This window comes from Zalophus californianus, chromosome 4 (assembly GCF_009762305.2).
Source record: "Zalophus californianus isolate mZalCal1 chromosome 4, mZalCal1.pri.v2, whole genome shotgun sequence".
NCBI lineage: Eukaryota > Metazoa > Chordata > Mammalia > Carnivora > Otariidae > Zalophus > Zalophus californianus.
The window spans coordinates 12,508,038-12,529,694 of NC_045598.1; the positions used below are offsets into that span (position 1 = coordinate 12,508,038).

General features: G+C 55.3%; 1 protein-coding gene across 1 annotated transcript in view; it reads left to right on the top strand.

The window, feature by feature from the left end:
- Nucleotides 1-1,471: 1,471 nt before the first annotated feature.
- ARHGEF10L (Rho guanine nucleotide exchange factor 10 like) overlaps nt 1,472-21,657 on the top strand; it is a 144,062-nt gene continuing 123,876 nt past the window's right edge. Inside the window, exon 1 of the mRNA XM_027613468.1 lies at nt 1,472-1,560. The gene's annotated coding sequence lies outside the window, so the exon portion shown is untranslated. The remainder of the gene's footprint in view (nt 1,561-21,657) is intronic.

Below are 21,657 nucleotides of genomic sequence, written 5' to 3' on the forward strand. Positions count from 1 at the left end.
ACTTTCCTGTCTGTTCTCACGGGCGTTGTTTATTCACCCCGGGAGTGGAAGGCGGGTGGATGGCACGCCCGTTTTGTTCACTGATGTCTCCCTCCTGCCTAGAATGATGTCTGGAACATAGTTAAGTGCTCAACCAATATTTACCGGCTGCTTACTGTGGGCCTAGTTTTACCCCAGGCCTGGGGCTTCAGATGCTCTATGAATGACTCTTAGAACAGGCTCTATGGAGCTTTATGTCCTTGTGTGGAGATGGACAATAAACAAGCAAACGAATCAACGAATAAGATGATTTCAGAGAGCGTCGTTTGTCTCACTTCACTGTAGTGACCTGTTTTATTTCTGTCTCCTTCTAGCCAATGAGAGCCAAGGGGGCAGGGCTGGGGTCTGTCTGGTTCCTTGTTTCATTCCTAGCCCCTAAGGCTGGTGTCTGGCAAAGAGGGAGTAGTGAAGAAAAATGTTTTTGCTGGCTCTGCTGAATGAACCAACACACAGACCGACAAAGATTCCAGTGTACATACACCTGTGCCCTTTGGAGGCTGCAGAACTCATTATTATCAACCCGGGAGTAATTGCTGATAAGCCTGAGTGTGAATTTCGTTGCAGAGAGAGGTTGCAGGGCACTGTTTAATAACAACAGGGATAATCTTAATTAATGACCTGATAACTATAATTAATTGCATCATATCCGGAGGCCCTCTTTGGGATTCTGGGAGGGAGTAACTAGGGTTTGGCAGCTTCGGGGTCTGGAAGGGAGGGGAGGGCTAGGATCCCCGACCCACCACTTCCTGGCTTGGTGAGCTTTGGCCAGTTACGCAGCTCTGAGCCTCAGTGTTATCATCAGGAAGGTGGGGCTACTCGGCGGGGTTGGTGCCAGTTCAGGGGTTGTGATCTCAAAGCCCCCGCAGTCCCCCAAGGGGCTGCGGTCCCCCGAACCCAGGGGGCCAGGCCACCGAGGGGCTGGGGGGGACCCCCGAGCAGCCCTACCCCCCGCCCCCCCCCCCCCCCCCCGGGGAATCTCTCACCCTCTCTGGGAAGCACTGGAAAACTCCTGGAAGTGAGGGAGGAGCAGCGAGCAGCCGGCGTGCGCGCGGGACCTTCCCGCGGGAGACCCGGGGCAGCGGGACGGCGCCGGGCAGCTTCGGGCGGGAGCGCGAGCGGGAGCGGACGCGGGGGGCGGGGGGCGGGGCGCGGCCCCGCCCCCGCGGGCCTCGGTTTCCCCACCTGCGCCGCGAGTGGCCGGGCGGGCGGGGCTCCCGGCGCGGGCCCGGCCGCCAGGGGTTAAGCGGTGACTTCAGCCGCGGCGAGCGGGGACCGGGCGGGCGGGGGCGGCGCCGCGTCGCGCTGTGCGCGGCGGCGGGACCAGGCCGCTCGGAGGCGGCGGGCGCACTCCCGGCCGGGCCGCGACCTCGCGGGCGGCGCGCGCGGCGGCGGCTGGGGCGCGGGGCTGGGGCCGCCCGGCCCTGGGCGCCCGCGGCCGCCGGGGCAGCTGACGCGCGGAGCGGCCGCCGGCGCTTTGTGAGCGGCGCGGACAACAAAGGCGCGGCCGGCCGGCCGGAGCCGGTGAGTGCGGCCCGCGGGGCGCGGGGGCCGGGCGGGGGGCGCAGGGCGCGAGGCGGCCGCGGGGCTCCGAGCGGGCGTCGCCGAGGCGCCGGGGTCCCCACCGCCCCGCGTCGGCGGGGCCCCTCGGCTCGTCCCTGCCGGCTGCCGGGGGTCTCTGGGCTACCCCCCCCCCGCCCCCACATGCGCCGGGGTCCCGGGCGTGGCTGCGAGTGTGTGTCGCCGTGCTTCGGGGTGTGCGAGTCCGGAGCCCGGGCCTTCCCCCTGGCCCTGGTGTGAGTGTGTGTCCCCAGGAGCGGCGTCTTCTGTGTCCCTTCGTCCCCGGGCCTGCGTGGCGTGGGTATGTCCCTGGGTGTGTGAGAGGCCCCCGAGCCTGGGTCTTCTCTCAGTGTGCGTGTCGCTCCTTGTGTCATTTGCGTGTGAGTGTGAGTGTGTGTACCTCTTGCGTGTGTGTGTACTCACGCCTCCCCTCACCCCCAGTCTCTGTGTCCCTTGGGTGCCCCTTCCCTCAGCGTGACTCCTGACTGCTCTTTGTGCATCAGTGTGTGTGTGCGTGAGAGAGAGAGAGAGAGAGAGAGGGAGACCGGGTGCCTCACTATCCAGGCCATTCACCAGGCCTTCAGGTCCTGCTGCCAGTGTGGTCCCCATCTCCCTGTGCTGACCTTGGGGGTCCCTGGGATTACACGGAGGCAGGGGATGCTCCTGTCACCTCTGTTCTGGGCTGGCCTCTCCCGCCCTGGACCTTTGCCCAGAGGTATAACAGGGTCAGCCTCACAAAGGAGGGAGTGTGGGAGGAGACGATGCCCCGGTCAGCTGGAAGGCCACGGCCACAGAATGAGGTCAGGCCTGGACACTCCTCGAGGCAGGGGAGTGTGTCCCGGGTGGGGGCCCTGCTGAGAATGAAGGCTAGCCTCCTGGCCTCCAAGGGTGGTCTCTGAGGGGGAGCCCCCAGGCCCGATGTAGGAGAGTGTGGGGCTGGTACTTCCTTTCTCTCCCAGGGTGGGGGGTCCTGGGGCAGGGGTCAGGAATCTTCTTTTCGCTTCGATAGCCTGAGGACCCTGTCTCCGGCCACAGCAGGGAGGAGGCGGGGGGTGGGCTGTACTTTCCACTGGCTCTGGAGCTGAGACATCACCTCAAAGTCCTTGGCCTTCGTGAGGGATTCAACTAGGGGAAGGCATGCACTGCCTGCCTGGAGCCCCATCTGTTCCCCTGCCGATGCTGGGGAGAGAGGACAGGCTCATTAAAATCCTCAGCCCTTCCCTGCAGGCCCTGCCCGTTTTAGTGTACGTGCTGCCGAAGCGAGCACCCTGCAGGCCCTGCCCAAATGGCCATCAGCTGTAGCGTCCGTCCGTCCATCTGCCCCAGCACAGCAACCCCCCCCCCCCCCCCCCCCCCCCCCGCCCAGTGTCCCGGCCTCAGGCATAGACTACAAAGGAGGGCACAGTCTGGAGATCTCCAGGCTCCCTGTGACCATGGGTTGGGGGCTACCCTCCTTCCTCAGCGTCTCAGGGTGAAGCTCAGAACCCTCCTCGTGGCTTGTGAGGCCCCACTTCGTGTCTGGGTCTCTCACCCTGTTCCATCACGCTCAAGTTCCCGAGGTCCCCTGCCCCTTCCTTTTCTGCCAGAGAGCCTTCCCTCAGCTCTTCCCTCTCTCCACTGAGTTGGCCCCATCCTTCACTTCTCCATTCCTCATTCAGGAGGCTCTTTTTTGGTCAGCCAGGTTGGCTCAAGAATTCTTGTTCGCGGGGTGCCTGGCTGGCTCATTCGGTAAAGCATGTGACTTTTGATCGCTGGGTCCTGAGTTCAAGCCCCACATTGGGCATGGAGCCTACTTAAAAAAAGGAAAAAGAATTCTCATTCATGATGCTCTTAGAGCCCTCATTCGAGTGGGGGTGTCTTGTTTATACCCCGCAGAGGATGGTAAGCCTTGGAGAGCAGGGACCATGTCTGTCCTTGATCACCAGCTTATCATGGTGCCTGACACATAGTAGGTACTCAATAAATAGTTGTCAATTGAGTGGATATGGGTGACCAATGGCTCCTAAATTGTGCTGTTTCAGGTTTTCTCTTTGGGGGAGGCTAGGGAGGAGGGAAAGCTAGTGAACTCCTTGGGGCCGAGGTACCAGGTTAGTGTAAGGGGGAGGAGGCCTACTGTATATTAGGTAAACTCTAAATTCATTAACATATTTTATATTTGATAAGTGCCAGCTGCTGGGCTAGCTCCTTCACCAATGTGACCTCTTAAAACAGGAGCATAGCGGAAAGAATATAATCTTCTTAGATCAAGTTTGGAAAAGATAAAGTAGGTATTTATATACATGAGTATATACATGTATAATGTAAACACATGTTCTATGAAATATATATATCCTATATAAATGTGATAATCCACTATCTCTCTGTTTCTACGGCAGCCCTGATAATTAGGCAGGGAAAATGGGTTCGTACCCATTTTACAGATGAAGAGGTGAAACGTAGCACTTAAGTGACTGCCTGAGGTCACAGTTTGTGGAGCACTCAAGCCTCAGTCTCCCTGAATGCCCAGTCCTCCTTTCTTCTGCGAGCTTGTCTTCAGTGACTGTATTCTTGTCACTTGGCTTGACAGCGGTGAGCGAGCCACTGTCCTTCTCCTCAAGGGGTCTGAAATCCAGAAACGAGAATCAGAGTCATAAACGGGGGGTGGGGGTGGGCCAGCATTCTCCTTCCATCCCACTGTGCCTCCCGGGCCCCAACTCAGTTGCTTTGCCTTGGTGGAGGGCATCAAAGCCACCTTCCTATGGGGTTCTGTTTCCCAGAGTGACCTATCCCTGCAGAGCCCGTGCAGGGCCCTGAGCCCTGGTATCCCAGAGCCAGTTTGTACTGAAGCACGAGAGCTGATTGCTCAATTTTAGGAATTTTGTGAGCTGGCCGTTAAACAGCCATTATAAAAATTTTTACTATATAAGCTTATAATTAAATAAATTATGCTAAAGTCGAGGGTAGCGTATACTCAAAATATAGTACTTTCTAGTTATTTCACTGTATTTTACCATGGCCTGTTTTTGTGGTAGTGTCTTTTGTATGTGTATATATTATATGCATATATATGTACGCATATTTGCGTATATATGTCTATAATGTGCACATGGGTGTGCTCTTGCACATCCCTTCCCAGCTGTGTTTACTGATGTCACCTTAGTAGCTTGAAACTGGCCACAGGGAGAGTATTTATACCACAGAAATTGGTATACTGCAAGTCAGAGGTATTTTCCCGGCTGAGAGCCAATTGTTAAATATTTACCAGCACACCGAGGGGATCCAGCAGTGAGCAACTTGGGCACTGCCCTTCCCTGGGGCTTGCATTCTGGTGTGGCACCGCCCTAGGGCTAGTTTAGGGTACAAAGTGGGAGGGGCAGCTGCTGGGCTGGGCCTCCTGTGGTTGTAGGGGGTCATAAATTGCCCTCAAACGAGCTCCCCACTCCAGAAACCGAGTTGTAACATTACAGTGTGTCCAGAGAGAGGGGGCATGGGATGAGGGTAAGACTCAGTTAATTGAGGGCCTGCTTTGCCATTGATTGAATAACCACACTCAAGGTGACCCAGGCATTTGGGAGGCAAAGTGGCGGTGGTGCTCGAAGACCGTGGACAAGTCAAACAGCTCAGGGCTGGTGAGGATGTGATGTCCAGGACACGGGTGGCTCGAGCTGTTTTGGGCCTGGCTTAGACAACAGCAGGCGTTGACCCATCCCTATGGGTTCAGGGACAGCGTGAGACATAGAGTCGGACTGTTGGATGGACAAGCTGCAGCTCTCGTTCGATCTGAGAGCTCTGGGTGGGAGATGGACACAGGCACGCTTATCTGCCATGGAGGCTTGTGCCGCGAGTAGCGGGAGAATGGGGTGGGGAGAGGGGAAGGGTCTGGATAGAAGGAACAGCATGTGCAAAGTCTCAGAGGCACAGCTGTTGGGAGATCAGCCTGGCTCTGGTGTCAGGTGAGCCTGAAGTCTGCAGGGCTGTGGCAGAGCACGGGAAGTGGTGAAGCCTGAAGCCAGGGGGCCCTGAGACATCTGGGAACTGGCAAAGGGACCCTGCCACGCCCGGCTCGCCAGGGGCATCGTGCTCTGCGGATCACCGCTGCCCTTGCAAAGCTTTAAAGTTTCTCGGTATCTTTTTCTTATGCCTGAAGCTTGCTGCTGCTCTAGCCTGGTATCTGTGGTTTGTGGAGCCTTTGGAAAGATTTTCATTTTGATATCAGGCCAAACAAAGGAGAATTGGGGAGGTGAGTCTGCTGCCCTCCCCCCACCTTCAATAATACCAGAAAAACCAAAGATAAAAATAACTGATCTTTAGGTTACCCAATATTTCTGGTTGCCTCTGCTGCTTCAACCCTTGAGATAGGCAGGTAATTGAGAGCTTGTTTGTTGAAAGACAACCCATGTTTATGCCTGTATGCGCCAGGCGTTCTTCATGCATCCGTTCATTTAATTCGCATATCGATCCTGCAAGTGGGTACTTTTATCCCACCTTACAGATGGAGAAACTGAGTCTTAGAGGGGTTGCTTGACTTTCCCAAGGACACAGCGTCTGTAAGTGGCAGAATTGGAGCCAGGTAGGCCCTGAGATCTCTCTACAATGGATTTCCTCCTCTATGCTGTTTTCTTCTTCCCTTTGAGGAGGGCAGGGAGAGAATGCACAACAGGTTTGTAATCCCAACACACTTTACTACTCTTTGTTTGAAGTTACTGTGTGTTTTCTAACCCACGAGGCTAAGTTCATCACCCTGTGGCTTTGGGTCAAGGCTAAGAACAGAGCCACCTGCCCAAATGGGCCCCCTCTGGGCCTGGTATCCGGAAGGAGCTAACAATAAAGGCTAGCATTTATGGAGAGAGCTCATAGTTAGGGAGTGGCAGGCCTGTGGCTCACAGGGGCTTGTTTGGTCCTGAGCCACGCTGCTAGGTAGATTGTAACATCTTCTCCATTTTGCTCCCAATGAGGTGGAGGACAGGGCCACGCAGTTGTGAGGGGTGGAAGCAGCAGAATGAGTTCACCTCATTCTGTTCTGCCCAGAGCCCCAGATCTCAACCCCACATCCGGGGGCCTGGTCTGGCCGTGCCTTTGATGTCCCCGGCAGGCAGCGGTGCCCACATGCTGTGGGGAACAGGGAAGTGGAGCTGACCACTTGGCCAGAAGCACGGGTTGTCTCCACCTCTCTTTGAGAGCCTGGCGCTGAGCCCTCTGCCAGGGGATTTATCTTCCCACGGACCTTTCTGTCCAATGGGTGGACCCAGCCCCACGTCCCACTTCTTTGAAGGTAGACCCCCAGTCCGGGGCAGGGCAGGTGGTTGGGGTGGCCCGTCCCTGGGACGGTGTGTAGGACCCTAGGTGAGACGGCCTTTCTGCCTCTGGCCCCCTCCTCCTCCTTGAGAGCCTGGCCTCTCCACAGAACTCCCCCTTCCAGTGGCTGCCTGATTGGTATGCACCCCTGAACTCCAGCCATTAGCACACAAGGCAGGGATCAGCTCCCAATACTTCCCTCTCTTCATTGTTTGAAGTGGGCTGACTTGGAAGGAGCTTTAAAAATGCGGGCTTTTTATTCAATTTCCCTAGAAAAACAATGGTTTAAATTAAATAGAGGAATAACAGTCTCTGGAAATGGAAGACAAATATTCCTGAACCCAGACGTTACCCAGAACCTTTGAATGTCTTTTAAAGTACGGGTTTATTTTACTTGAAATTATGCATGTATTGCATGACCAGTGAGGAGAACTTGGAGAACACAGAAGAAAATTAAGCTCGCCCTTTCTTCTGCCACCCAAAGACAGTCTCTCTCAACATTGTGGTGCGCACGGTTCATTTCTCCTGTGAGTGCTTTGCTCGCTCTGAGAGCCCTGGGTTTTCAAAGGTCAGGCCTGTGTTGGGTGTTGGGGATAGATGGGGACGCAGCCCCTGCTGCGCCTCTTTCTGCGCCAGACCTTGGGCAACTCACTTGGCCCCTCTTTGCTCTGACTTCCTCCTCTGTAAGATGGGGGTGACCCGGGCAGCTGTGTCCCGGGGTGGGAGGACATAACGAGAGGGCAGGCAGGCTGCTCGGGACAGCGCCTGGCCGTTCCGATGGGGACCAGGCAGTAGCCTTGCCCTTGTGGAGCTTTCGTGATGGAGAGGAGACGAGTCCCAAACCAATCAAACAAATGAATGAAACGAACTGCTTGTCATGGGATTAGGCCTGCGAAGGGAGCGACCTGATGTGATATGATGGTAATAACTGGGGGCTTGGGTTGGCGGTGGAGGGGGTATGCGTGGGGGAAGGTGGTGCAGAATTTGTTAGCTGGAGGTGGTCAGGGGGGCCTCTCTGAAGAGATACATTTAAGCTGAGACTGAATGACAGAGAACTGAGGGAAAAGTGTTCCAGGCAAGGGTACGGCAAATGCAAAGGCCCTGCGGCCAGAATGATCTTGGCCTGTTTAAGCAGCAGAAAGCTCAGAGCCTGCCTCGGGCAGGGGGACGAAGGCAATGTTAAGAAGGCAAGCAGGTAGGGTGGTTAATCTAGATGCCACAGGAAGCTGTTGGAAGCTTGTGTTCTTCATTTCACATAAATATCTTTATTAAGGACATAACAAATCCAAGATTCCCGCTGTTAATAACACCCGTTAGGAAATTTACCTTTTTCCCAGGTAACTTATTCAAAAATAATTTACTGAGTGCCCGTTACGTGGAAGCACCTGAGTAGGTGCCATGGGCTGAGGGATAGTCACAAAGCTCAGCAAGATGAAGCCTGGGCCACATGTAGCCCGCGGTGCCCGCGTGCCATCTCGCGGACCCAACACCACCCACCGGAGCCTTGTAGGCTCTGATTTGGGCAGGGTGCTCTGGCTGCAGGGAGGAGAACTGGACATATGGGCTGGGGTGGACTGGGCCCAGAGGAAGACTGAGGGGGGTTCGGATTTGGATGGTGGCAGTGGCTGGATTCAGGTGATCAGAGAGAGATTGACTGGAATTACCGGTGGGTGGTTCATAGCACGTGAAGGAATAAGAGGAATGGAGTGTGTTCTAGAATCTTCTTTTGAGTATGTGGGTGGGTGGTGGTGGTGTCATGAAGTAAGGTGGTTAAGAGAGGGTGGGAAGCATGGGGTTTTGAGAATGCAAGAATCCAGCGGAGGACAGGTTCGTGTGAAGAGAGTACTTAGAGGTCCAAGCGGGGGGCCCCTGGGCTGAGATTTGGGCTTGGGTGCCATTAGCACATAGTGGGGGCAGGTGGGAGCACTCGAGGGAAGGTGTGGAAGAGAGGTCTGGTCATGTGGATGGCGGGGAGCCAGGAGAGGAGTTGAGAAGCGTAGCTGGAAGGAGAAGGAAGAGTGGGGTGTCTGGGAAGCGGATATGGGGGACCGTTCTGGAAAGGAGCTCATGGTCAACAGGGCTGCCAGCCACTGAGAGTCCACGTGAGATGAGACAGAAAGTGGCCACTGGCTTTGGGCACGTGGAGGCAGCTCAGGTCTTCTGTAAGAGCAGCTTTGGGGGAGTGATGGGGTGCAAATCCCGAGTGGCAGCCACTCGAGGGCTGGGCAGACAAGGAAGATGACCGCGCGTGGGGGTAGCGTGTGAGGCACTAGGTAGATGAAGGGCAGTCGGGAAAGGTGTCTCGTTGGAGAGAAGGGTGGCCCCGGGAGAATGGTTCGTGCTGGTGGCCAGGGCTGCTCCTGGGGATGAGAGGGGACGAGGTACATGGGGCAGTTAGGGGAGCTGGCCCTGTAGGCACACGAGAGAGGATGGGACTGGTGACATGAGGTGGGGGTGGCCGGGTGGTGGCAGCAGGCACGCTGCTCGGGGAATGGGAGACAATGGGGTCGATTTGGATTATACATGATGGGGGCCTGGGGACAGTCTCGTCCGATGGCCTAGTGCTTCTCCGTGAAACCTTGACCAGGGAAGTGGGGGGTGGGGGTCCAGTCCCGCCAAGACTGCCCACTCTGGGGGGTGGTCATTCACAGCCACTGAGAGAGCAGGCTGAGGTTGCTGGGTCCCCAGAATGAGGGAGGCAGGCGCTCCGTGGCCGGCCCTTGTCCAGCGGGGGAGCTGGGAGCCGAGAGCTCCGTGGTCTGTCTGAGAGGCCACAGCGGGGCCGAGCCCTCATTTCCCGACTTGGTGGCACTCACATTCCCCGGGGCACTGGGCTGCTGGGGCAGGGCCTGTGCCGGGTCGGCGCGGAGGGGGCCCCGGAGCCCACCGGGAGTGTGGTGCTGAAAGAACTCGGCCCTGCAGCAGAAGGTCCAGCGGCCCGGCTGGGTCCGGCGGCCCCTGGCCTCGTGCTCACCTCCCACTTTTCTTCTCTGAGGCCCGGGCGAGGCATTCTTCTTTATGTGCCAGGCCCTGAACTGAGTCCTCTGGAGGAGGAGCTCACTGAGTCCCCGCACTGACTGGGGTGCGGAGTTCTCTTACATCCCGGCGGGGGAGGGGCCCAGAGAGGTGGCAGACCAAGCCAGCACGCTCTCGCCAGCTACAAAAGCGGGGTGCGGGGCCACACACCCAGGTGGCTAGCTGCCCTCCCTGCAACGTTCCCATTTTGCAGAGGAGGCCTCCAAAGCCAGCGGATGAGTTTAAGCGTTTTCACCGGCCTGTGCTTGTGCTCCTCCTGACACATCTTTATGGAGCACCTCCTGGGAGCCGGGCACTGGGCTAGGCGAATCAAATACGCTTACCCTCTTTCTGGTGGGGGAGGCAGACAGGTGAGCGATGCAAAGATGGGAGAGTGCCTAACCCAGGTGTGGGGGCTCCGAGGGCTGTCCCAGGGGAGTGTCTGAGCCAAGCAGCTAAGAGGTCGTTTGGGGAGCGGGGCAGAAGGCTTCCAGGCATGAACAAAGGCTGGGGGGATGAGCGTTTAGTGGGGCCCTGTCCTGCAGGGAGGGAGCTCTGGAAGTTGCCGCTGAGTTGCTCTGTGTATCTCACTAGGCGTTTGCCCTTTATCTTGAGCATCATAGGGAGCCAGTCAAGTGTTTCAGGCGAGGGAGGGACATGACCAGAACTTTTTGTTCTGGGTGGAGACTGGGTTGGAAGGGACGAGAGACATCAGGGAGACCTTTGGAGGCTGTTACAGGCTCTCAGATTCCTAGATCATTCTGTGAACCCTGCTGTTTCTTTCTTTCTTTCTTTCTTTCTTTCTTTCTTTCTTTCTTTCTTTCTTTCTTTCTTTCTTTCTTTCTTTCTTTCTTTCTTTCTTTCTTTTTTTCTTTTATTTTCTTTTTTTTTTTCTTTTCTTTTCTTTTCTTTTCTTTTCTTTTCTTCTTCTTTCTCTCTCTTTCTTTCTTATTTTATTTTTAAGTAATCTCTATACCCAATGTGGGACTTAAACTCATGACCCCGAGTTCGAGAGTTGCACGCAGGCTGAGACAGAAAGTGGCCACTGGCTTTTGCCTAAACTCATGACCCCGAGATCGAGAGCCAGCCAGGCACCGAACCCTGCTGCTTCATTAGTGCTTCCCAAACTCTGCTCATTTTTCTTTCCTATAAATGTTCCTGAGGCTCAGAGAGGTTATGCAACTTCCCTGAGGTCCCACAGCATAACAGGGCATCCAAGCTAGGGGACCAGTCCCCTGAGTGAAACAACCAGAGTCTCCAGGGTGGAAGCAGGTGGTGAGTAACCCCTGAGAGGGGCTCACTGGGGCTCCAGTTATAAGTCACCATCCGCACATCCCCTTGTGCCTGTAGATGTTGCCCTTTTGCAGTCTCAGAGAATGGGTGGTGCCTCTGGGAGGGAGGAACCGGGCTGTTGCTGGGAACTCATACACGGGGAACTTCAGAGCCAGAGCGCCACGGGCTATTTTAAAGCAGTTTCCTGGGGACTGGCTTCTTCTGCAGTGAGTGATTGGAAAACCCTCTGGGGCTGGGCTAGGTCATGTGTGGTCAGTGCAGGAGGCGGTCTCCCTGCTAGGGAGGGCGGCTGTATTTGACAGCTGCTGGGCAGAAGCCTCATCGTCGGGGGCACCAGGAGAGATGGGGCGCTGTTAGCAGAGCCCGGCCCTTGTGATCCGCAGCACTCTGGGCAGGTGTCTGGTCTCCCTGGAGTCTTGGTTACCTCAGCTGTGAGGCAGGGAGAGGATTAAATGTGATTGCGAAGGACTGAATAACCAGCGTTTGCTGAGGGCCCAGAGTATCCAGGCGGTGTGTATTACTCCTCTTTTAGTTCTTTGTGGCAATCTCGTGAGGTGTGCATGGTTGTTTTCTTCATTTTATAGATGAAGCAGCTGAGGAAGAGAGAGGGCAAGTAATTTGCCCCAAACCACGCAGCTAGTAAATGGCAGAACCTGAGCCCCAATCCGCCAGACTCTGGAGCCTTCCCTTGAAACCCCTCCCGTCCCTGTCGGACTCTGTTCAGCCGAGCCCTTCCTTGGCACATCACCTGATAGAATCTTGTGGGGGCTCCTGCATTCTGCCCGCCCCAATGACCCCTTAAGTTTCATCATGAAGCGTTGGAGCTCCAGCGGCTGAAGCCCCTTATTCACCATGTCACAGCTACGTGTGGCAGACTTGGGATGTGAACCCCAGCGTCCTGGACCCCTTGGCCTGCTCTTTTTACTACCCCAGGACCTGAGGAAGAGCACCCAACCGGGAGCCAGGCACCCATCTCTTCCTTGAACCAGCCAGGAGAGCTTGGGCAACATTTCACTCCATCCCTGACTTCGCCCTGAGCCTTGATTTCCTCTTCTGCAAGATGGATGGGTTGAGAACCTGGAGTCTCTACTGATTCTGATAATCCATGAGTCTAAGATTTCAGGTTTCTAGGAATCTATGAGTCAGACATTTGCTACTTTTCCTACTTCCTGTCTGTTGCCCAGGGAACCAGGAGAGATTGAATTGAAGAAACAACTCAAAAAGTAGCTTATGATGCAAGCATTGATTGAGCCCCAGTGTGTGCCCAGCAGTGAGGCGGATACCATTGGCTGTGCTGTGGCCGTGAGGAGCGAGGCACAGAGAGGCTGGCGAACTTTCCCGAGGGTCCGGTGACAGAGTTCCCCGTGTATGAGGCGGTGCCGAGGGTATGTGTGTGGGATGCTTCCTCCTCCATATGCCCTCACATGGAGCTCTTGCAAAACCATCTCTCTGGGGCTCTAGATGGAAAAATCCACCCTGTCCATCCATGCTTGAGAAACGGCCATGAGGGGCCCCTCTGGAAATGCAAAATGGCTGTGGAGACCAGTGAAGGGACAGTGGCAAGAAGAGCAAAGACAGTGCTTCATCCACCATTGGCCAGAGCACAGCCCTTCCTGGCAGCTCGTCTGGAGAGCGGCCTCGGCTCTTTATAGAGAAAGGGACTTGGGACCAGGGAGAGGTTGTGGCTGGTGGGGGAGGGAAATGAACTGAGGTAGGATGATGGAGTCAGAGACTCATTTAGAGCTGGAAGGGCCTTCTGGGATCATGTAGGCCAAGCTCCTAATTGTGTGCATGGAGACAGGTTAGTCTGGAGGCTGGCTGTGACTTGCCTCAGGTCCCACGGCCAATGGCAGCAGACCCAGGAACAGAAGAGGATGCGGGAAGCTTGATCATCAGCCTCAACTCTTGGCTGCTCTCATGGGCATAACTTCCTGCCAGGTCCTGCCCACCCACTCTCCCTCCCATCAGAACAAACATAGCAACAATAGTAATCAGTGAAAGGAATCATCGTGCTGAATACTAAGCACATTGGTCTCTGGAATGGACTCGGGGCAGGCTGTCTTGATCAAGCCCCACTGCTCCCACCTCCTGGCCTGGTGACATTGGGCGAGGCATGTTCCTCCTCTTCGCAGACAACTTGCTTCTTGTGTATCATGATTTAAGCAAATTCTGAAATTACAGGACTTCTCAGTGCCTTTAATATGTTGAGTATTGTTAATCTCCGGGGGGCAGATTTCTACTCTCGTTTTTCCATAGTCTTGGACCACTGAACACTTTTTTTTTTTTTCTGTGAGCCCCTATTAGCATATTTCCAGACACAGGTGTTCCCTTGAATATGCAGATTGAGAAACCCTGATGGTGGTTCCTTAGGACTGTTTTAAACTTTTAAACTCAGACACTGTGGACTGATAGTGGAGTTTTGGGGAAACATCCCCACTGATCTGTGACAACCAGCTCTTCCCCCAGCCCATCTCCCTGGGGTCCACAGAACCATTACCCCCCAGACTGTTTATGCTCATTCCATTCCTCAGCATGAGTTACCTCATCACTGTTGGTGGCAGAGGCAGCAAGAGGCTTCCATGATTGGAGCTACCATGTCTTCCTAGGGCAGCACGACAGGCTGAGATGTCCTGGGCTGGCAGCCTGTGCCCTGCTGAAGGCTCTTCTCAGGGACCCTGACTCACCTGGGAGCAGGTGAGTCAGGTAGGGAGCAGGTAGGGAGGACGCCAGGGAGGAGCAGAGCCCCCTATGTAGACCAGAGCAGCCTGGGGCCATGTAGTGAGCCTGGGACATGGCCACCTGGCTTCTATCCTGGTTCTGGCACTCACTCTTTTATGAACTTGGGCAAGACACAGCCCTCTGTGGGCCTCGGTTTCCTCATCTGTGGGATGAGAGGCTGGGCTTAGTGATCTCTTGGTTCCTGTCAAGGCTGACATGCTGAGGAATGGGCATATTTGGTACCTTTGGTCTCTTCCTGTAGTTTGCTGGGTTTCTCGGTGTCACTGAAGACGGCCTTTCTCAGAAGGTGAGGTGTGCATGTTGGTGCGCATCAGGTGATCTTAGCACCCTGGGGAGCCCATGAGCCAGTAATTCTCATACATTTGTGTACTGCAGGCTCACCCGGACAGCCTGCTAAGAATACAGATTCTTGGGCCTTACCCCAAGAGACTCTAAGTTAGTAGACTGGGGTCGGACCTTAAAATCTACATTTTTTTAAAAATAAAGATTTAGTTATTTATTTGAGAGAGAGAGAGAGCATGTGCACCTGAGCATGGTGGGGAGGGGCAGAGGGAAAGGGAGAAAGAGAATCTCAAGCCGACTCCATGCTGAGCACGGGAGTCTGACACGGGGCTCGATCCCACGACCCTGAGATCACAACCTGAGCCGAGACCAAGAGTCAGATGCTCAACTGACTGCACCACCCAGGCGCCTCAAAAGCTACATTTTTAAAAAGCCTCATTTAAGTGGTTCTCAAGTAAGTAGTTCAAGGGCCACACTGAAAAATGCTAAAATGCTGTTAGACTCTCTTTGAACCAAACAATGCTTAGGAGAATGGCCCGCTGGGGTTGGTGATGGCTCTGTCTGGCCCTGTTTGGAGACGCCCTCATCTGTGGTCACAGCCTTCAGTAGCTGGTGACCTCTCTTCCCCATAAGCTAGTGTTCCCCAAGCCTGGCTGGTTACTGGAATTGCCAGGACGCTTTTGAACAAAATACGAATTCTTGAGTCATCCTTAGAGATTCTTGGAACCAGTTAGATCTCAGCTGGGACCCAGAAATCTCTATGTTTAAATACTCCCTAGGTCTTTGGTGTATTTGTTTGTCATTCATTCAACAAGCATGGGTCAAGGCTTGCCATGGCCCAGCCCAGGGGAGGGCGTTGAGGACATAATTGTTAGGCTAGATGCAGTCTTGGACATTATGTCACCTCTTCTGCAACCTGGTGAAGGAGATACACAGTGATTACATGGGGATGCTTGGCCAGGTGGGGAAACATATCTAGAAAATGTTTGGGTTGGGAGAAATACCTGGGGCAAAGCTGGGATTACTGGGTAGCTGAGCTTCAGTAATTTCCAGATTGAAGTGGCCTCTGGTCACTACTTATGGAGTCCTGTCATTTGTTTACCACTTATTCATTCATTCATTTATCCATCCACCCACCCATCCACTCATCCATCCATCCACCCACCCACCCATCCATCCATCCATCCATCCACCCACCCACCCATCCATCCATCATCCATTTATCCACCCACCCAGTCATCCATCCATTATCTACCCACCCATCCATCCACCTACCCATCTATCCATATGTCTATCCATCTACCCACCCATCCATCCATCCACCCACCCATCCATCCATCCACCCACCCATTCATCCATCCACCCACCCATTCATCCATCCACCCACCCATTCATCTACCTTCCACCCATCCACTCACCCACCCATCCATCCACTCACCCACCCATTCATCCATCCACCCACCCATTCATCTACCTTCCACCCATCCACTCACCCACCCATTCATCCATCCACCCACCCATTCATCCATCCACCCACCCATTCATCTACCTTCCACCCATCCACTCACCCACCCATTCATCCATCCACCCACCCATTCATCCATCCACCCACCCATTCATCCATCCACCCACCCATTCATCTACCTTCCACCCATCCACTCACCCACCCATTCATCCATCCACCCACCCATTCATCCATCCACCCACCCATTCATCCATCCACCCACCCATTCATCTACCTTCCACCCATCCACTCACCCACCCATTCATCCATCCACCCACCCATTCATCCATCCACCCACCCATTCATCTACCTTCCACCCATCCACTCACCCACCCATTCATCCATCCACCCACCCATTCATCCATCCACCCACCCATTCATCCATCCACCCACCCATTCATCTACCTTCCACCCATCCACTCACCCACCCATTCATCCATCCACCCACCCATTCATCCATCCACCCACCCATTCATCTACCTTCCACCCATCCACTCACCCACCCATTCATCCATCATCTACCATCCACTCATTAACTTGCCCATTTACCCATCTACCCATTAACCCACCAATCCACTCACCCACCATCCATTGATCCATCCATTCATCATCTCTTGAATCTCTACCATGCGCTGAGTACTGTGCTGGGTACTGGAGGGACCGAAATGAAAGGCATTATTCCTACCCTCAAGGAACTCACAGTCTCTTGGGGAAGTCAGAAAAAAAACCAAATGATTCCAACCCAGTGTTCTGTGCTTAGAAGAGCAAGTGGCCAGCTCTCTCAGTGGGCTCCATGAAACATTTCCCCAAAGTCGGTTTGTGTTAAGGCTCAAAACGAAGATGGGAGTGTCCTAGGCAGATGAGGTGGGGCACAGCTTCCAGGAAGAGGAAGGGTCTTGCCCTTGGGAAGGCAGGTCATGGCGGCTGGAGCAGGCAGGGGAGTCTCTTCTGCTCCTGGAGCTCAGGCTGTCTCTTGTTTTCCATGTTTGTTTCTCTATGAGGCCTGGTCCGCCGTAGGTACTCAGCAAACATTCGTTGTTGGGCAGTGGGGAGGTGAGGATGGCCTTGTGCACCGTGCTGAGGAGCTTGTGGCTCTGGGGCTCCAGAGTGCCGGCAGGGGAATGACACCCTCGCGTGGGCTCCCGCTGCCGGGTGAGGGAGAATGGGAAGGGGACTGAGGGGCCTTCCCAGCTCTCACCCTTCCTTGGCCTCCTCCGCCTTCAGCTGCTTTCTTGTGTAGGTCAGAGCCATTGTGCTTTGCTTGGCGAGCCCACAGCGGCTTTCCGACAGCAGGTTTCTCCTGCAGCTCAGGGCTCTGCGTCCGTTTCGGGGAGTGGTGAGGGGACAGCGTAATGTGGTGGGGTGGGAGTGTGAGTAGACGCAGCTAAGAGCCTTGGCTTCTGGTTCTGATCCCCACTTCTGCCTCTTACTCTCTGGGTGTCCTGTGTGTCCCTGTGTTTCGTCTCCGTTGCCCAGCCTGTCCAATGGGGATAGAACAGCCTCTCCCTCCTGCGGTTCTTGGACTGATTAGGAGAGTTGTCACATGTGTAACACTTAGAACAGTGCCTGGTGCGCAGGGAGCCTCCGATGAGCATGAGCTGAGATGTGGGGCTCTGGGGGCAGTCACGCTGGGAGGCCTGGGTGGCTGGGTCTTTATTCTTCTTGCAGCCCAAAGACCTGGTTGGAATCCCACCTCCACCTCTGAATAACTGCAGAGATCTTAGCAAGCTGACTCAGGCTCTGAGCTCAGGTTTCTCGTCTATGAAATGGGGATTGACGCCCCACAGGGCTGCTGGCTAGAGCACTGAGTCTGATAGCCTGTTCTCTGCGTTGGGCTTATTACTGAAATCAGAAAGCCCGGGTCTAGACAGGTAGAGCGAAATCTCCATTTGATGAGGGTGGTGTGGACAGCGACCTCCACAGCCCACAGATTCAGGGGGTCGGTCTCTCGTCTCTTGGGCCACCTCTCTTGGCCCTGGCCTTTCCCTTCACATGGCCTCCTTGGTTTCTGGGATCGTCCTATGACTGGCGCTCTGGGTCTTCCCAGTAGGGTGCTGTGGGGCAGAGCACTTGGTCTACAGGGGTGCTGGGGGGCAGGGACTGTCCTCCCCCAGCCAGGCTGGATCTGGGTTCCCCAGAGAGACCGGGCTTTCTGATCTCTGTCAGCGGCTCAGCAGCGTGCCCTCCCACCTCATGTTCCTGCTTCATTTGAATTCTCAGGGCTGAGTGACTCGGTCATGCTGAGGCACTGGGAGATTTGGGTCTCAAGCAGGTAAATATTAACCGTACAAATCTAGGTCTGAATGTAGAGCTGTGGGGCTGGCTGCTTGGGGGACTGCCAGGTTCTGAGTCTCCTACCCCAGTTGATGGCCAGGACAAGTGGGCACCCTCCAGGGGAAGAAAGGGCACCTGCTCTAAGCCAGGTGACGGTCTTTCATTGCCATTACTGTCCAGTGGTCAGGGGCTGCCCTGTTTTACAGTGAGGAGGAAACTGAGGCACAGAGCAGCCAGGAGGCCTGCTCAGCTTTACGCAGCTAATGGGATGGGCCTGGGGTTGGAACTGGGAGGGTCTGGCTGCAAAGCCCATGCTTCCCCGCACCCCTGGTTTCTCCCCCGAGTGGTCTCCTTCCCGCTGTTAGGACCACGCCAGGATGCTGGCGTATCACAGGTGCTGAGGGTTGCCCTCTGGCTCCTCTGAACCCGGGCCTCAGATTCCCTTTTTGTGGAATGGGGACAGGTGGTTTGGGGTCCCTGGCAGGCAGGACCAAGCCCGGGACACCTGAGGGCAGTGGTGCTGTGGGCACACAGGGAGCTCTCTCTGCTCGCGGCGTGTGAGGCTCTGCTGGGGCCTGGGCTGGGGTTTGGGAGTCTCCTCCTGGCCAGCCAAACAAGCCTTCCCTTGAAGACCGTGTATGAGGCCCTGTGGGGACACCTAGGGCCCCGCCACAGTTTCTGTCCTGGAGCTGTCACACGGGTAAGAATGAGAACACAGATTGGGACTTCAGAATCTGGATTCGAATCCCGTGTCTTACTAATTGTGTGATCTTGGGCAGGTGCCTTTGCCTGCCTTGGTGAGAGGTTCCCTCTGAAAGATGGGAATTATAACTCCTACTTCATAGGGCCATTGTGAGGATGATGGGAGATGGTATTTCTCAAGCTGCTAGCACATAGTAGGTGCTCAGCAAGGCCCTCACATAGAATCTCTGAGCCTGACGGTGGCCAGCAGGCCTGCAGGGTGAGCGGCCACCTGCCCCGTGATGCCAGGAGCCAGGAATAGCATGGGGGTGGCTCTGCGGGCAGCGGCAGATGGGGCAGAAAGGGGCATCAGCTTCACAGTGTTGGGGGGTGCAACGTGGGGCCTAAGACTGGCCGGGGAGACAGGGAGATGTTGGCTTTCTCCTCTTACCCCTGCCCAGCCCTGTAGGCGGAGGCAGCCCCAGTGTGGTCCTTGCCTGTTTCCACAGCCGGGGAGGAGCAGAACCCTGGGGGAGGAGACGACTGGCTCCATGGCTGTGGGAGTTGGTGGCAGGACCAGGCTGACGCCCAGCCCAAGGCCCACCAGATCCTGATGCTGCACCCTTAGCTGCCTGGGGCAGGTCCCTGGGGCTGTCGGGCTCCCTGGCCTCTTTGGCCTGCCCTGGAGCCAGCTGTGAACAGAATATTCTGTGTCACATGATTCACTAGATTGGCCCTTCCTCTGCCCGGAGACTTTTCGTTTTCTTTCCTTTTACTTTTCCCTAATAAGGTCTCATGTGGCTCTCTTATCTGTCCTTTCTTGGGGCCTGGAAGGCCTGTGCCTGTGCCCTGGGGAGGCTGTCCTAGCAGAGCTCCATTAATAGCTGCCAGGCTGCATGGACCCAAATGTGGGAAAGTTGAAAGGGAGGCCGAGGGGCGGCATCAGAGCGGCACAGACCTGGCTGTGTGACGTTGGGCAAGTCACTTTGCCTCTCTGAGCCTCTGTTTTCTTACTCAATTCAATCCAACCAGCGCTTATTAAGGCCTGTTAGATGCCAGGCTGTGGTGCTAGACATTTGAGGCAGAGCAGTGAACAGACTCAGCCACTGGCCTCAAGATTGAGTGGGGGACTCACGTGGGGACCTGGATCTGTACCTTGAAGCATCGGCAATCTCCTGAAATGACAGGTGAATCACCACACAGGGCTCTGAGTTTGAATGGGACCTAAGAAGTGGTAGTGAGTGAGGGCAGAGGCTGGGATTTCGGGTGAATTACTGCCAGGTTGATTTCATGCTCGCCAGCAGGAAAGCTATTTCTTTCTTTTTTTTTTTTTTTTAAGATTTTATTTATTTATTTGAGAGAGAGAATGAGAGATAGAGAGCACGAGAGGGAAGAGGGTCAGAGGGAGAAGCAGACTCCCTGCTGAGCAGGGAGCCTGACGTGGGACTTGATCCCGGGACTCCAGGATCATGACCTGAGCCGAAGGCAGTCGCTTAACCAACTGAGCCCCCCAGGCGCCCAGGGAGGCTATTTCTAGAGACAGTGTTGATTTCCTGTGTCCATTGCTGACATGAGCCAGTGTCCCTGGTTGTCATCTGAGGCTGCCTTGTTCCCACGTGTGCCCCAAACTTTGCAAGAAGGAAATGCAACCCCGGGTGATATCCTAGGGCAGTCTTATCTGTGATAGCCCCGGCACATGGTGGGCACCCAAGAGGTGTTGGTTGAACTAGTAAGCTGAACAGTGGCGTCTGGAACACATCCTAGCGGGGGTGTGATTGATGTGGGGAGGGAGGGACAGCTCTCAACAGGAGGGTGTCCTCTGTAGGAGGAAGGAGCCTTATTCTGAGCGACTCCAGAGGACAGAGGGCAGGTTTTAGACCCTTGTAATGTGGGACAATGGAGGACCTAAATGTGAGAGTGTGATGGGGGATGGTGATGCAGGCTCAGGGTAGGGGCAGGTGCATATGGAATACCCAGAATGTTCCAGGCACAGTGCTAGGCTCAGTGAGCCCCGTCAGGGTAGGGGACCTTTTCCCTATTTGTCCACTGATGTATCCCAAACACCTGGAACAGCGGTGGGCTTGTGGACGTGCTTCATGAACGTGGGCTGAATGAATGAATGAGTGTATTACTTAGTCTCAGAGTGACATCACATCCAGTTTGCAGATGGGTAAACTGAGGTGTAGGGCGGTCACGTCACACATCTGCTCCAGCCGCTCATGTTGGGTCAGGCTTTGGAGTCCGGGCTGCCAGATTTCAAAGTCCGTGCTCTGAGTCACTCACTTGTCAGGGTCCTCAGGAAGGAATTCTTGTACTGGCTGACAGGTTGCATTTCACCCTCTCAAAAACCCCTCTCTTGAGAGTGATGGAGTGTGGGAAAATACAGAATGCGTGATGCAGAAACAATAGTGGGTTAATGCTGTGGGGCCCTGTGGGTAATCCCGGCCATGAGCTCCTGCTCGGACCGGTGGGCTCTCTTTCAAGGAGCGAGGTTAGGAGGGGATTTGATGCTGCCAGCCCTCAGGGTCCTTCCAGAACTAGACTGATGTCATGGTCATTCTCAGCCACATGCCCGCGCTGGTCGGCGCAGTGGGGCCTGGAACTTAGGCTGCCCCTGCCTGGGTGCCTTCTCTAGGGTGGTAACCGGATTGATCTGGGTGAACTCAGATGTTCATAGGAACATGTCGCTCCCCTCAGCCCCCAGGTGGATTCAGACAAGAATGCCCGGTGGACTTAATGCATTTGCATTGGGCTGCTCTGGGAGCCCAGGCTGGGACCTGGACAGAGGGGGATGCTCGCTGGGGCTCTCTTGGGGGGCAGTGCAGCTAGAACCCTCTCTGGGGGCCCTGGGTCAGAGCACTTAGTCTGCTAGCCCCTCAGTTCTCCTCCTGAGGTGCTGCCCCACAGGGGCCCTCTCCCATGGGCTCCCGGGGCTCCCTGCGGTCCTGTCTGCTCACCCGGGGGTTTTGCCAGGCAGCCCGGGAGCCCAGCTGACTGGC